Source organism: Solanum pennellii, chromosome 8, assembly GCF_001406875.1.
Source record: "Solanum pennellii chromosome 8, SPENNV200".
In the NCBI taxonomy this organism is placed as follows: domain Eukaryota; kingdom Viridiplantae; phylum Streptophyta; class Magnoliopsida; order Solanales; family Solanaceae; genus Solanum; species Solanum pennellii.
In genome coordinates, this window is record NC_028644.1 from 3,929,334 (window position 1) to 3,941,805 (window position 12,472).

Below are 12,472 nucleotides of genomic sequence, written 5' to 3' on the forward strand. Positions count from 1 at the left end.
TACAAAACAGGTGACAAATTCTTGATTATATCTTGATTTGATGTAAGGATTTTGTATTATAATACATTGAACATCAAAACTTAATCATGAATGTACATCACTATCTAATTAAATTGATAGTACAACATATTTGATTCTTTTAAAATTAGGTTATGGTGTATATCTTGGTGTACGTAAGATATATTATTGATCATGTTGAACGGACTATAGTTTAATCATAATACACCATTTACGCACACCATAATTAATATGTAATTTTAATAAAATGAATATACTTTCAATTAGATAATGATGTTATGCATTTAGTTAATTCTAGTATTGTATTAGTCACTTATTGTGACAATATTGTTTAGGATAACAATGTAAGTGACTAATATTTTTTAGGATAACGATGTTAAACCTTCATATGAGTGCTCTATTACCCCTGAATAATGATATTATTATGTTATTTTTTCTTTCATCTGACATAGAGAATGTATACGTCCTCTCAAAGAGAGTGAACAATTTAAATAACTAATATAATTTTATTTTTCTAGCTATTTTATTATAAAATAAATTTTCTTATTATTTTAAGTTTTTTTCTTTTTCATTTTACTCTTTGTTTTGTCTTTCTTCTTCAAAAAATTCATTATCATCTCCATTGAATCTTATCACTTTAAATGTCACCATTTTTACCACAACTTCACCTTCCTTGTTTTTTACTACTATTAGTTTTACAACTTTAATTTTAAAATTTTATCTAAATGTTTTCTTACATTTTGAACAATTTGACAAACTCATTAGATTTCAAGATGATTAGAAAATACTATATAGTTTTTTTTTTATCTGGTTTCAATTAAGTTATTTCAATTTTCGGACAATTTATTTATTTTTATAAAATTGTCATTTCTAATTTTGAAGTTATACGAAAAAAAAGTAATTGTTGATACCTTCAAAATTTTAAATTTACTTTTAAAAATAATTAGTTTTGTTATCAATAATTCAATAAAGTCTAAAAAAAAATATTAATTCACTTTTATAAAGAAATCATAAAGAATTTGACTGGCGAAGAAGTAGAAAAAGAAAAGAAAAAAAATGGAGAGGGGGGTTTCCTTCTTAAACTCTGGGGCTAATTAAAAACAAATGTAACAATATCTATTCAAAATTATTTAGTGGGAGCAATAGAACGGTTGCAAAGTTCAAATCATAATTTTATGATATACTTTGACTTTAAGTTTTGTTATCTTATCACATTTTTATATCTGATTGTTTTCTATCTTACAATATCTATATACAATTTTTGTAACAGCAAAAATAGTTTATATATGATGTCAAAATCACTCTTAACCAAAGTAAATAACAAACAATACGTCTACCAAATAGGTGGGATAATTTGTAATTTTGATTTTGTATGATTGAAATTTTTACGTAATGATATTGGTGATTTTTTTCATATATGTTGGTATAATTATTTATTAATTTGATGGTAAATATTGATAGATAGTTAAAGCTACTATGGTGAAGGCATCATATAGTTGGAAAATGTAGCAAAAAATAATTTTATAATCTTGTTTTTTTGCTTTGTGTGCAATTTAATTGTTTGTTGGTGTAAGTTTTTGATTGTGGTTAAAAATAATTGTGCACCAAACTTAATGAACAATGTACACTATCTAATATACACTTTTTTATAATTAAAATTACGGTCTTGGAGTGTAATTGTTTATAATAGGAATAAAATTTAATTATATTTGAGGAAATACATAATTACCCTATTAAACTTATAATCTTTTTTGAAGTAGACACCTTAAGTTTGTGGGGCTCCTTATTACCCTACAAAACTATTTTTAATCATGATAAATGCACCCTTTTAACTCATTTTCAGAGCATGCGCAATCTCAAATTTGAGAGGCGCGTGAATGGGGCAAAATTAACCCCTAAACCAGTATTTTACTGCCACGTGGTATCACCAATTAATTTTTTTTTTCTTTATTAAATGTATTACTTTCCATCTTTCACAGATCTCCATTGATGACCATTGAAGAGCTCTCCATGTTCAGTCGAAGAAATAATTCTCTCCTGTTAATCCATTAATTCGATCTATAAACCTCTGTGAGATGTCATATGAACTTCTTAAGTTTGCGAATTCTCAAAAGGTCTCTTTTCTATATCAACCAAAAAAATTCGTTTACAAATTCACTGCTTTTTCCTAGCTCTAAGTACCCAACAATCCGATTAGCCAAATTTAAGGACGCCAACTAGGAATGATTTAAAAAATACACCTTGGATTGTAAAGATTAATACACGTTTATACCATTTAGAGTACCATAAATTGATAGATCGATTAAGGTCATGAGAAGCCATTTGAGCTGCCACCATGAAGTTCTCCAATGATGGAGTTTCTTCTATCAGCCACTTTTAATGTTCTACGAGCATCTGCAATGAAATTTCTAAACATTTTCCTGTGATCGAGAATGTTATCTTCATCGTGATTTATGCATAATATGTTTAAGATTAAAAAGGGAATCTATCAATGTTTTGAGCGTCTGGGTTTTACCCTGCTCTTTATTAAAGGACCAGGAAAAAAAATAAAGTTTAATTATTTTATTTGGGATGAGAACACTCGCTAACAATGAGACTGCAGGTGCTGTTAAAATGGTGTATTTATTGCAGTTGAAAATAATTTCGTGGGATAATAGAACTTTTACAAACTTAAGGTGTCTACTTAAAAAAATGATATAAGTTTGATGAGGTAATTATGTATTTTCTCATTATATTTTGTTGTAAATTATTTATCATGGTTAAAAATAATTAAATGTAAACCATTTTGATATAATCATTCTTTTTTTAAAAAAATTAACATGTATACAATCGAAGAGGGAGAAGTAAAAAGAAATCTACCTATAATAATTGAAATGAGATTAAAGAAACTCAATGCATCCCGACTAAGTTCTGACAAACGTGCACTTCCCTTGTGCATCGAACTGCTTCACCAGTGTGAATAGGTTTTACAGAATGATAGGTTGGTTATATACTCTAATGCGTCTTCCTTCTTCGAGCCTTTTGGTACGTATTGCTCCCTAACCATAGATCAGATCCATCAGACAAAAAACTCAATTCCGTACTGCTGCTAAATAAAAAAAAAATTCAATAGTATTTGTATCAAATCAATAAGGATTGTTTAGTGGTAGAAATCATATTAATTAGATGATACATTTTCATTCTCAATATATTAGCATCCAAATCTAAAAACATAATTAAAAAAAAAGGAAAAACTACATAAATGGGCTGTAACGACCTGTTTAGTCGTTTTGAGCAGCAGATTTTATTTCTGGAAAAAACTGGCTAAGACGACGGATCCCACGACGGACCGTCATGGGCACGACGGACCGTCGAGGGGGTCTCGTTCCAAAACACTTAGAATCTGAAAAATTGGGTACTGAGATCGGCTCTCTGAACGTCACGACGGAATGGCAGGACGGAACGTCGTGGGCACGACGGACCGTCACAGGCCATTCAGTAAATTCAATCTCTGAACTCTGTGACGGAGCAGCAGGACGGCCCGTCGCAGGCACGACGTCCCGTCACAGGCTGCGTAATCCCAGGCTGGGTCGGATTTCTGTTAAGTAATTTAAGGGGCGTTTGGACAATTTCCTTCTTTAATTATAAAGTAGTGGGTTAATGTTAATAAGTCTAATTACTTGGGGGTTAAAAGAGGCAACCTTAAGTTAATTAATGGGTTATTATTGCCATCTTTTATACTTAATTATATGCTAATTAGGGTAAAAGAAAGAGGGTTTGAATAAGAAAAATAGAAAGAACAAAGAGAGAGAGAGAATCGAACGAGAAAGGGGAGAAACGAAGAGGAAACAAAGCTTTGGGGAATTTGCTTGCTTGATCACAATTCTTCGGTGGAGGTAGATTATGGTTTTTATGCTATTCGTAGTAAACTCTTAATAGCGAATGATATGTATTGGGTAGTATTGTAAACCCTTCTATATGCTTAATTGTATGCTTGTATGAATGTGATTATACAATTGTGATAAAATAAGCATGATGAAGCTATTGAATCTTAATCTTGAAAGAAACCCTAATCTACCTTGTTAATGAGAATTGATGATGCCTTGGTATAAAAGAAGGCTTGATGAACTGAAGTGATGAGATAAGTGGAACGGGTGTCACGAACCGACACGTAGAATTAGTGGAACGGGTGTCACGANATTAGGTGGAACGGGTGTCACGAACCGACACGTAGAATTAGGGGATCGGGTGTCACGAACAGACACGTAGAATTNACAGATGCTAAGTTTGATAAGCTTCATTTTCTATCATCATTTCAAAACAATTTTTATAATGTAATTAAAATAAGAGATAATGATATGACTTATTTTAATGATCACGCGAAGCGTGACTAAGTTCCCTAGTGTATATAAAAGACATACAAAATACTAAGGGATCGTATTCTTTGTTCTAAATTTCACTTGTATTCGCTCATTGTTGTCTCATCGTATATTTAAGAAAAAATTATTTAAATATGCAAAAAATGCTGAAAAAAATGAAATATAATATTCTTTAAAAAAATTACCTTCTGAAAAAATTACAAAAATCCTTACTTTACGCAGTGTATCAATTGGATAAATCACTTTATGCGATGTATCGATCGGATACATCACTTTACACGATTTATCGAGACGTTACTATACGCAATACATCACTTTACGCGATAGATAGGTCGAATACATCACTTTACACAATGTATCAACTAGATAAACGCTTTTACGCGATGTATCGGGACGTTGAGTGATGTACTCTAAACTGAAACGCGATTTATCGAACGTTAAGTGATGTGTCCAAAACTGAGACGCTATGTATCAGAGCGTTGAGGGATGTATCCCAAATTGGGAAGCGATGTATCGAGGCATTTTGAAATGTATCCGAATTCCACCAAATTTTAGGTATTTTTCTAATTTTAAAAAAATAGGGATATGATGTAATTAGCTCACACTGATTTGTATGAAATTACATTCTCATATTCATCATTCGTTCTAATTTCATTTGTATTCATTCACTCTTATACACTTATGACTATTCGTTCGAATACAAAAATACAAAGAAAGAAAGGCGAAAGAATGAAATATAGATAAAGAGAGAGAGAGAGAGAGAGAGAGAGAGAAGAGGGACAAGAAAGGAGATCGAGGTGAGCCATAGAAGGAGAGAGAGGAATAGACGAGCAAGATTAGAAAGAGAATGAGAGGACAAATGCTAGAGAAAATGAAGTGTAGTTTTAAAATGTAAGTAGTTTTTTTTGTAACGACCTGTTTAGTCGTTTTGAGCAGCAGATTTTATTTCTGGAAAAACTGGCTGAGTCTACGGATCCCACGACGAACCGTCATGGGCACGACGGACCGTCGTGGGGGTCTCGTTCCAAAACACTTAGAATTTAGAAATTTGGGTACTGAGATCGACTCTCTGAACGTCACGACGGGGTGGCAGGACGGACCGTCTCAGGCATGACGGGCTGTCACAGACCCTTGGTAAAAATATAGTCTCTGAACTCTGTGACGGAAGCAGCAGGACGGACCGTCGCAGGCACGACGGCCCGTCACAGACTGCGTAATCCCAGGCTGGGTCGGATTTCTGTTAAATGTTTTAAGGGGCGTTTTGGACTATTCCTGTTTATAATTATAAAGTTAGTGGTTGAATATTAATAATTCAATTTCTTGAGGGTTAAAGGAGATAACCTTAAATTAATTAGTGGGTTACTTTTGTCATCTTTTATACTTAATTATATGTTAATTAGGGTAAAAGAAAGAGGGTTTTGGAATAAGAAAAATAGAAAGAACAAGAGAGGGAAAACGATCGAGAGAAGAGGAAAACGAAGAGGATAGCAAAGATTTTGAGGATTTGCTTGCTTGATCACCAATTCTTCGGTGGAGGTAGGTTATGGTTTATGCTATTCGTAGTAAACTCTTAATAGCGAATGATATGTATTGGGTAGTATTGTAAACCCTTCTATATGCTTAATTGTATGCTTGTATGAATGTGATTACATAATAGGATAAAATAAGCATGATGAAGCTATTGAATCCTAAATCTTGAAAAACCCTAATCTGCCTTGTTAATGAGATTGATGATGCCTTGGTATAAAAGAAGGCTTGATGAACTAAAGTGATGAGAGTAGTGGAACGGGTGTCACGAACCGACACGTAGACTTAGGGGAACGGGTGTCACGAACCGACACGTAGACTTAGGGGATCGGGTGTCACGAACCGACACGTAGACTTAGGGGATCGGGTGTCACGAACCGACACGTAGAATTAGGGGATCGGAGTGTCACGTTCCGACACCAGGATAGTATATGGAGCGGAGTGTCACGTACCGACACGAGAGAAATAAACATAATGAATCTTGAAAGATGTTAATATACTCAATCTAATGAACCTAATTCCCAAATGGGTATGGCATTGAGGCTTGAGTCCTCATGGGTGAACTTGGCGGTGCTTATTAATGAGTATAGAACTTGTTGTTGCTACATGTTGAGTATTGTAGTTGATTTATGATATTATTTGATATATACTGTTTTCTATTTTGAGTTGGCCGATGATACCTATTCAGTACTCGTGTTTTGTACTGACTCCTACTTGTATGTTTCTTTCTTTGTTATATGTGGAGTGCAGCAAACATACCGTCGTCTTCAACTCAACCGCAACTCTAGCCAGTCTTCATCAAGCCAGATTTCAGGGTGAGCTAATGCTTCTAGCTTGGACTGGATCTTCTTCCTCATGTCTTGATGCCTTGAAGTTTCGGCATGGACTAGCTTTTGTTATTTTAGCTTCTTAGATACTCTTAGATTAGTAATTTGAGGATAGATGTTCTTGTGGTGATGACTTCCAGATTTTGGGGAAATAATAGATGTTGAATTTTAGAAGTTATTGAATTGGTTTTTATTAATGAGTTTAAGTCTTCCGCATTACTTTCTGTTGATATTATATTGAAATGTCAGGGTTTAGATTGGTTGGTTCGCTCACATAGGAGGGTGAGTGTGGGTGCCAGTCGCGGCCCGTTTTGGGTCGTGACATGGGCTAACTACATATTCATATCTCAATTCAAAATAATTCAAGAAATACATATTTTTTTAATTTCTTTTACAATTTATACCCCTCATTCATTAAGGCTGATAATTTTTATCTAATCGATATTAAATCAGTATATATAAATATATAGTTGTAATATCATTATGGTTTCACCTTCGTTCTTTAGTCAATGATACTATATATGTGCAATATACTATAGCTTGTCAAAAGTTATAAAAAAAATACAGTAACTATACAATATATCTTATGTATATATGAACTACGCACAAACTATATGTTATAATACACTCAGAAAGTTGAATAATTACTTAATTATACATATATTATATAATAATTATTCACTCTCAAACGACTTAAATCACCTCTTATTATTTCAAATATTAAATGTGAAATCATCTTAGTATTTTAATTCTTTAGAAATATAATTCGCCCGAAATAATTTACACATCAAAAAGTGAAAAGAGGAGAAGCAACAAGAAGCAGAAGAAGACAAAAAACACGCCAAAATTTGTAAATTAGAAGTAGCATTAATATATTAGTTCTTTTAACCTAATTCGGCCTCCATTTTTCTAAATGGCAAAAGTAAATATTGTGAACGCCGTACAGCACTTCTTCGGATTTTTTTGTGTTAGGCGCGCCGCCGTTGCCCTCCGGTGCAAAAGGAATTACGTATACACAGCATTCATCGGCCTCACATGGTATAACTATTTGTTTATTTTTTTTCTCATAGCTAATGTTTATGTGATTCTTTTTTTTTTTTTTAAATTTATGTCAAAGACTTAATTCTTTTCAGGATGATGACTAGCGTAAAGTGTTGGGATTAAGCGTTTTTTGGTATTTTTTCTGAAGGATGTGTTTCATTTAATGGATGAAAATTTCGGATTTCTGATTCTCGGATTTTTATGAAATGGGAAATGAGTAAATGGAAATTAAAAATTTCCTGGGTTTATCATTTGTATAGTTGTGGCTGAAAATGTGTAAAAGATTTTTTTTTTTGGGGGGGTTATGACTTGCTAAAGTCAATTTGATAGAGGTTTATATGTGTATATAATCTAGATATATCCGTGTTAGGCGTAATTGGTAAAGTTATTGTCACCTGACATAGAGGTTACGGGTTCGAGTGGTAGAAACAACTTATTATAGTCCATAGGACTCCACGCGTACAGAAACTTAGTGCACACGGGTGTGTTTTGTCGAAGGAATTTCAGTGCTTAGAAAATCCTCTGTATGATAACACATTCTGTATGTATTACACAAGTTTCTATCCTTGACAACATGCCCCTCACTACACTTCAATAAGTATCATCCTTCAGTCTCCCAACACTTCATAGTCTTACTGTATGAGTGGTATTATTGCTCGAGCCTTGCAATTCTTGCTCATCACTTACAAAATTCAATAGAAATTGGAACTTATGATTGCTTTAAGTCTTACTGTATGAGTGGTGTTATTGCTCAGGCCTTGCAATTCTTGCTTATCACTTACGGAATTCAATAGAAATGGAAACTTATGATTGCTTTAAGCTCAATTGCACGATCAAAAGTGTAGAATGAACATTTAACTTCTTAAATGTCATGATAGGTACGTAGAATTGAAAGATAATAAATCTCATAAAACAGTGAGCAATTCATTAAGTGGAAACTTAAAATATAAAAATCGATAACGTCATAAAAGAAGCAACGGAAGGCTACATTAGAAATTTTACTAAATAAAACATGACATGAGTATGGTGTTTGTACAACTTCTAAGTCACACACAGGTCTAGGCCTTGACTATACCCAAAAATATACAAAATGTCACTTCATAAGCAAATATGCCTCAATGATACATAGGTTTCTCCCAAAACCAACGGAATGAGTGGAGTGTCTAGCAAACATCAGTGCCATCCTGAGAATCCATATGTGCATCACTAAAAGAAGCAGTTCTTGGACAAAAGAGAAGTGAATAAGTCAGTGAATGTGAAATAGTACTTACAATCTTACATGATGAGGTGAAATATTTGGTAGCTTTTGACCAGCTTGTTAAATGAATTGCTATGGTTAGCAGTCTTTGATGGATAAGATATTCATCTTTCAAAAGTTGTTATATTTCAGATGTAAGATGTAAGAGATGACATGTTGCACATACTGCGAATAGGCAGTATTAACTTCTAAAGTTCTCAACTCTCATTTAAGTTTGTCTAGTATGTTTTCCTTTTATAAGAAGCTTGAATTCAGTACAAGTGCTATAATAATATCTTCTACATCGTCTAGGTTCAAGGGACACATTAAGAGTAAACCTTGATTTTCTCAAAATTTTGTTCTTTTCCTTCATCAACAATATGGTACTACAGTTCTGGATTTGATTGTCAAACAATGTGTAGCCATGACTCTCTAGTCCATACTTGCTTCATCACCTAGTGTCATATCTAATATGTTCTTGTAAACCTCAAACATTGTCCCGATCCCTAATCCCTTCTTTTTTAGTTGACTTGCCATTTCTAAGGGATAAGTTGATCTTTTAACACAAGGGGTTGCTCCTCGTTAAGGAAATTGCTAGTTAGATATGAGCTACGCTTCCCTTTTATGGAATGTTAAGTAGGGATGAGAAGTGGAATAGAACTTTAAAAGGCCTAAATGGAAGTGATATTAACTCTTAGGGAGAATAAGGACCTCTTCAAGTTTTCTAATCCAGCTGGCATTCTTGACTATCGGATCCTAATGGTATTGGATATTGGGTTTCGCCTAGATGATACATTGATTCTTTCAATAGTATGATTAGACATTTAGTCCTAAATTCTGCTTTTCTCTTCCTTTCAGATATTGTGTGCTGCGCTGTTGTGAGGATGCACTAGTGGATTGGTGGTTGTAAAATTGTGATATTGGCTAGGGGGTAAGTATTCATCTAGAAAATGAGTCTCATTAGATACAAGTTACATGCCTCTGCAAAGATATATTGTGCAACCAAAGAAACATAGCAAGTTTATCTACTTTTGCTTTACCCAAAATACCCAAATGTTTTTCACCTCCTACGTGTCTTTTACCCCATTTTCTTCAAACCCATTTTTTTGCCTACTTTTGAAGTTCATAGAATTTGAAGCTTCAGTAGATGTGTCTGATGTGTAGTTAAACTGCTACGCAGTGTCTTTTACATTTGCTTGATTGTGTTTATGTATCTAATTACTCAATTCTTATGGGCAGTTGCGGACATTTTTCTGTGGAGGGACAATAAAATTACTGCCAGTGTGCTTGGGTTTGCCACTTCACTTTGGGTGCTTTTTTAGTTGCATCAGAACCATTTGCTTACGTTTGTTTGCCATATGCTGATCCTTGCATTGGCAGTCCTTTTCCTTTGGTCCGATGCATCCACCTTCATCAACAAGTAAGTATACTCTTTGACTTCCTTAGTAATTTGTCTATCCAGATATACCTTAGGATTCACCTTGAAATATATGCACCAGATCTCCACCCCAAATTCCAGATGTCATTCTGCCTGAAGACATTGTCCTGGGTGTTGCTGCTGTAGTCAGGACTGAAATAGACAAAGGTCTTGAAAATAAATTCTGTTGCTGCTGTATTCAGGACTGTATGTTATTATGTCCTTCTTGTTAATATTATCTTCCAAAATAATTTCTGCTACGCCATCATATCCGTAAAGCTTTCATTGCTAAATTTATTTAATTTTTACTTCCATCCAATTAATGTAGTCTATTTTTTTAGTCCGGGTGGTTTTACCATTCTGGTGCATAGGAGTCCCGATGCTCAAAATGAGATAAAATAATGAATGCACATTGATTACTAACATAGGTTAACATAGGGGAAACTGAGCTCCAAATATGTTCAAATTCAACTCATCTCAAATTTCTAATGCTAGCCTTTTGAATGGCCCATCTTTGCGAGTAGTTAGTTGTGTCATTAATCATTTCTATGTAATTTCCCTATTGATAAGTAAAAAAACATATATGATACTTTTAGTTAATAATATAATTTTGGTTCTCGAAGAAGTGTTCAAGAAAGCGAGATGCAAGCCTTCTACGCTTCACAGACTAGAAAGAGTATGTGAGCGCTTCATTGCTTAAAGCGTGAAGCGGAACCTTATCGCTTTTTTTTTCGCTTCACGCCTCCCAAAACACTGTCTTTAAGGGATGACCTAGTTGATAAGGCATAGGAGTTACAAATTGGAGATTCCAGGTTTGAATCCCAGCTGCAACACATGGTGCACCCATCTAGTCTAGTCTTGGTGGGCAGCACTACGTTATCAATATGTTCCATGGACTCCAATACTTGCTCTGTTTCCATTTTTGTAGTATGGTGTTGAATATTTCTCTCAGGTTACCTTGTGACTTCTTTGGTGCGAGGAAGATAGACTTTTGCATATTAGTTTAATAATTTCCCTTGTGGGATGGACAAATTGACCAAATAATTAGTTAGGGTGCATGCAAGCTCTAGGGACACCATTAATATCACTTAAAAAATGAACTAGGCACTGTAGAATATATGTCCAACTATGGAGAAGAGTTCTAGTCATACATAGTTGTGAGTTGTGACATAATGATAAATACTGCTAGTGAGACAATAAATAACTTGATCCCCATTATGTATAAATTCCTTGATGACTTAAAGTTACTATCACTATAGATAAATGTATTATATGTCACCTTATGTTTCAAGTATAGGAAATAAGAACATGTAGGTAAGTAGCTTATATAGGAGCTATACATTGTTTATTTTCTAAATATTTCAGTTTTGCGACTCAATGAAATGTAGTGTGCAAAGCAATTTTTACCTCCATGTGGAACTTTCTCTGTATATTATTTTCTAAGAAATTGCTTCATGGCTGTTTCATGTATCTTTGAAACTCGAATATGTCTTTCGTTATACGTTAAAAAGCAAAAGTTTCCTTTAATTATTCTACATATTACATAAATATTGTAGATGGTTTTTACTTGAAGAATTTGCACTACTCAACAAGATTGCAAGTTCTATTCTCTACAATTATTAGTCTTTCTGTTCTTTGCATTTTAGGGGAAGTTTTGACATCTTAGATGCTTTGGAACTCACACATGAGATATTCAATAATTGTATCCGGGTTCAACCTCTTTTCAGAGTTAGATGTAAAGTATATGAGTTTTCTAGGCTATTGTCTAATACTATTGAATATGAACTAGTTTTGCATGAGTTTCTTTGGGCAAAGTCTATTCAACAATCGTTGTTCGGATAAAGAAGACATATGACTGTATATCCTTGCAAGTGAGAGAGAAAAGTCGGTTTTTGTCTTATATATCTATTCGAAAATGGATAGGGGTTGCAAAGTATAAGTGCACCCTTGCCTAGGAATTGTTTAATAGAAATTTATTTGCATTTACTATTCTATGTAGGTTTGAGATAAATATATTTCTAATGAAGTTTATGTGTATCAAAGATTT

At 33.6% G+C, this 12,472-nt stretch overlaps 1 long non-coding RNA gene across 1 annotated transcript; it reads left to right on the top strand.

The window, feature by feature from the left end:
* Window positions 1-7,614: 7,614 nt before the first annotated feature.
* LOC107028016 lies at window positions 7,615-10,768 on the top strand. The gene is made up of 4 exons (XR_001457787.2): window positions 7,615-7,768; window positions 9,867-9,939; window positions 10,248-10,428; window positions 10,508-10,768. It is a non-coding gene; the product is annotated as an uncharacterized LOC107028016 (long non-coding RNA).
* Window positions 10,769-12,472: the final 1,704 nt, after the last annotated feature.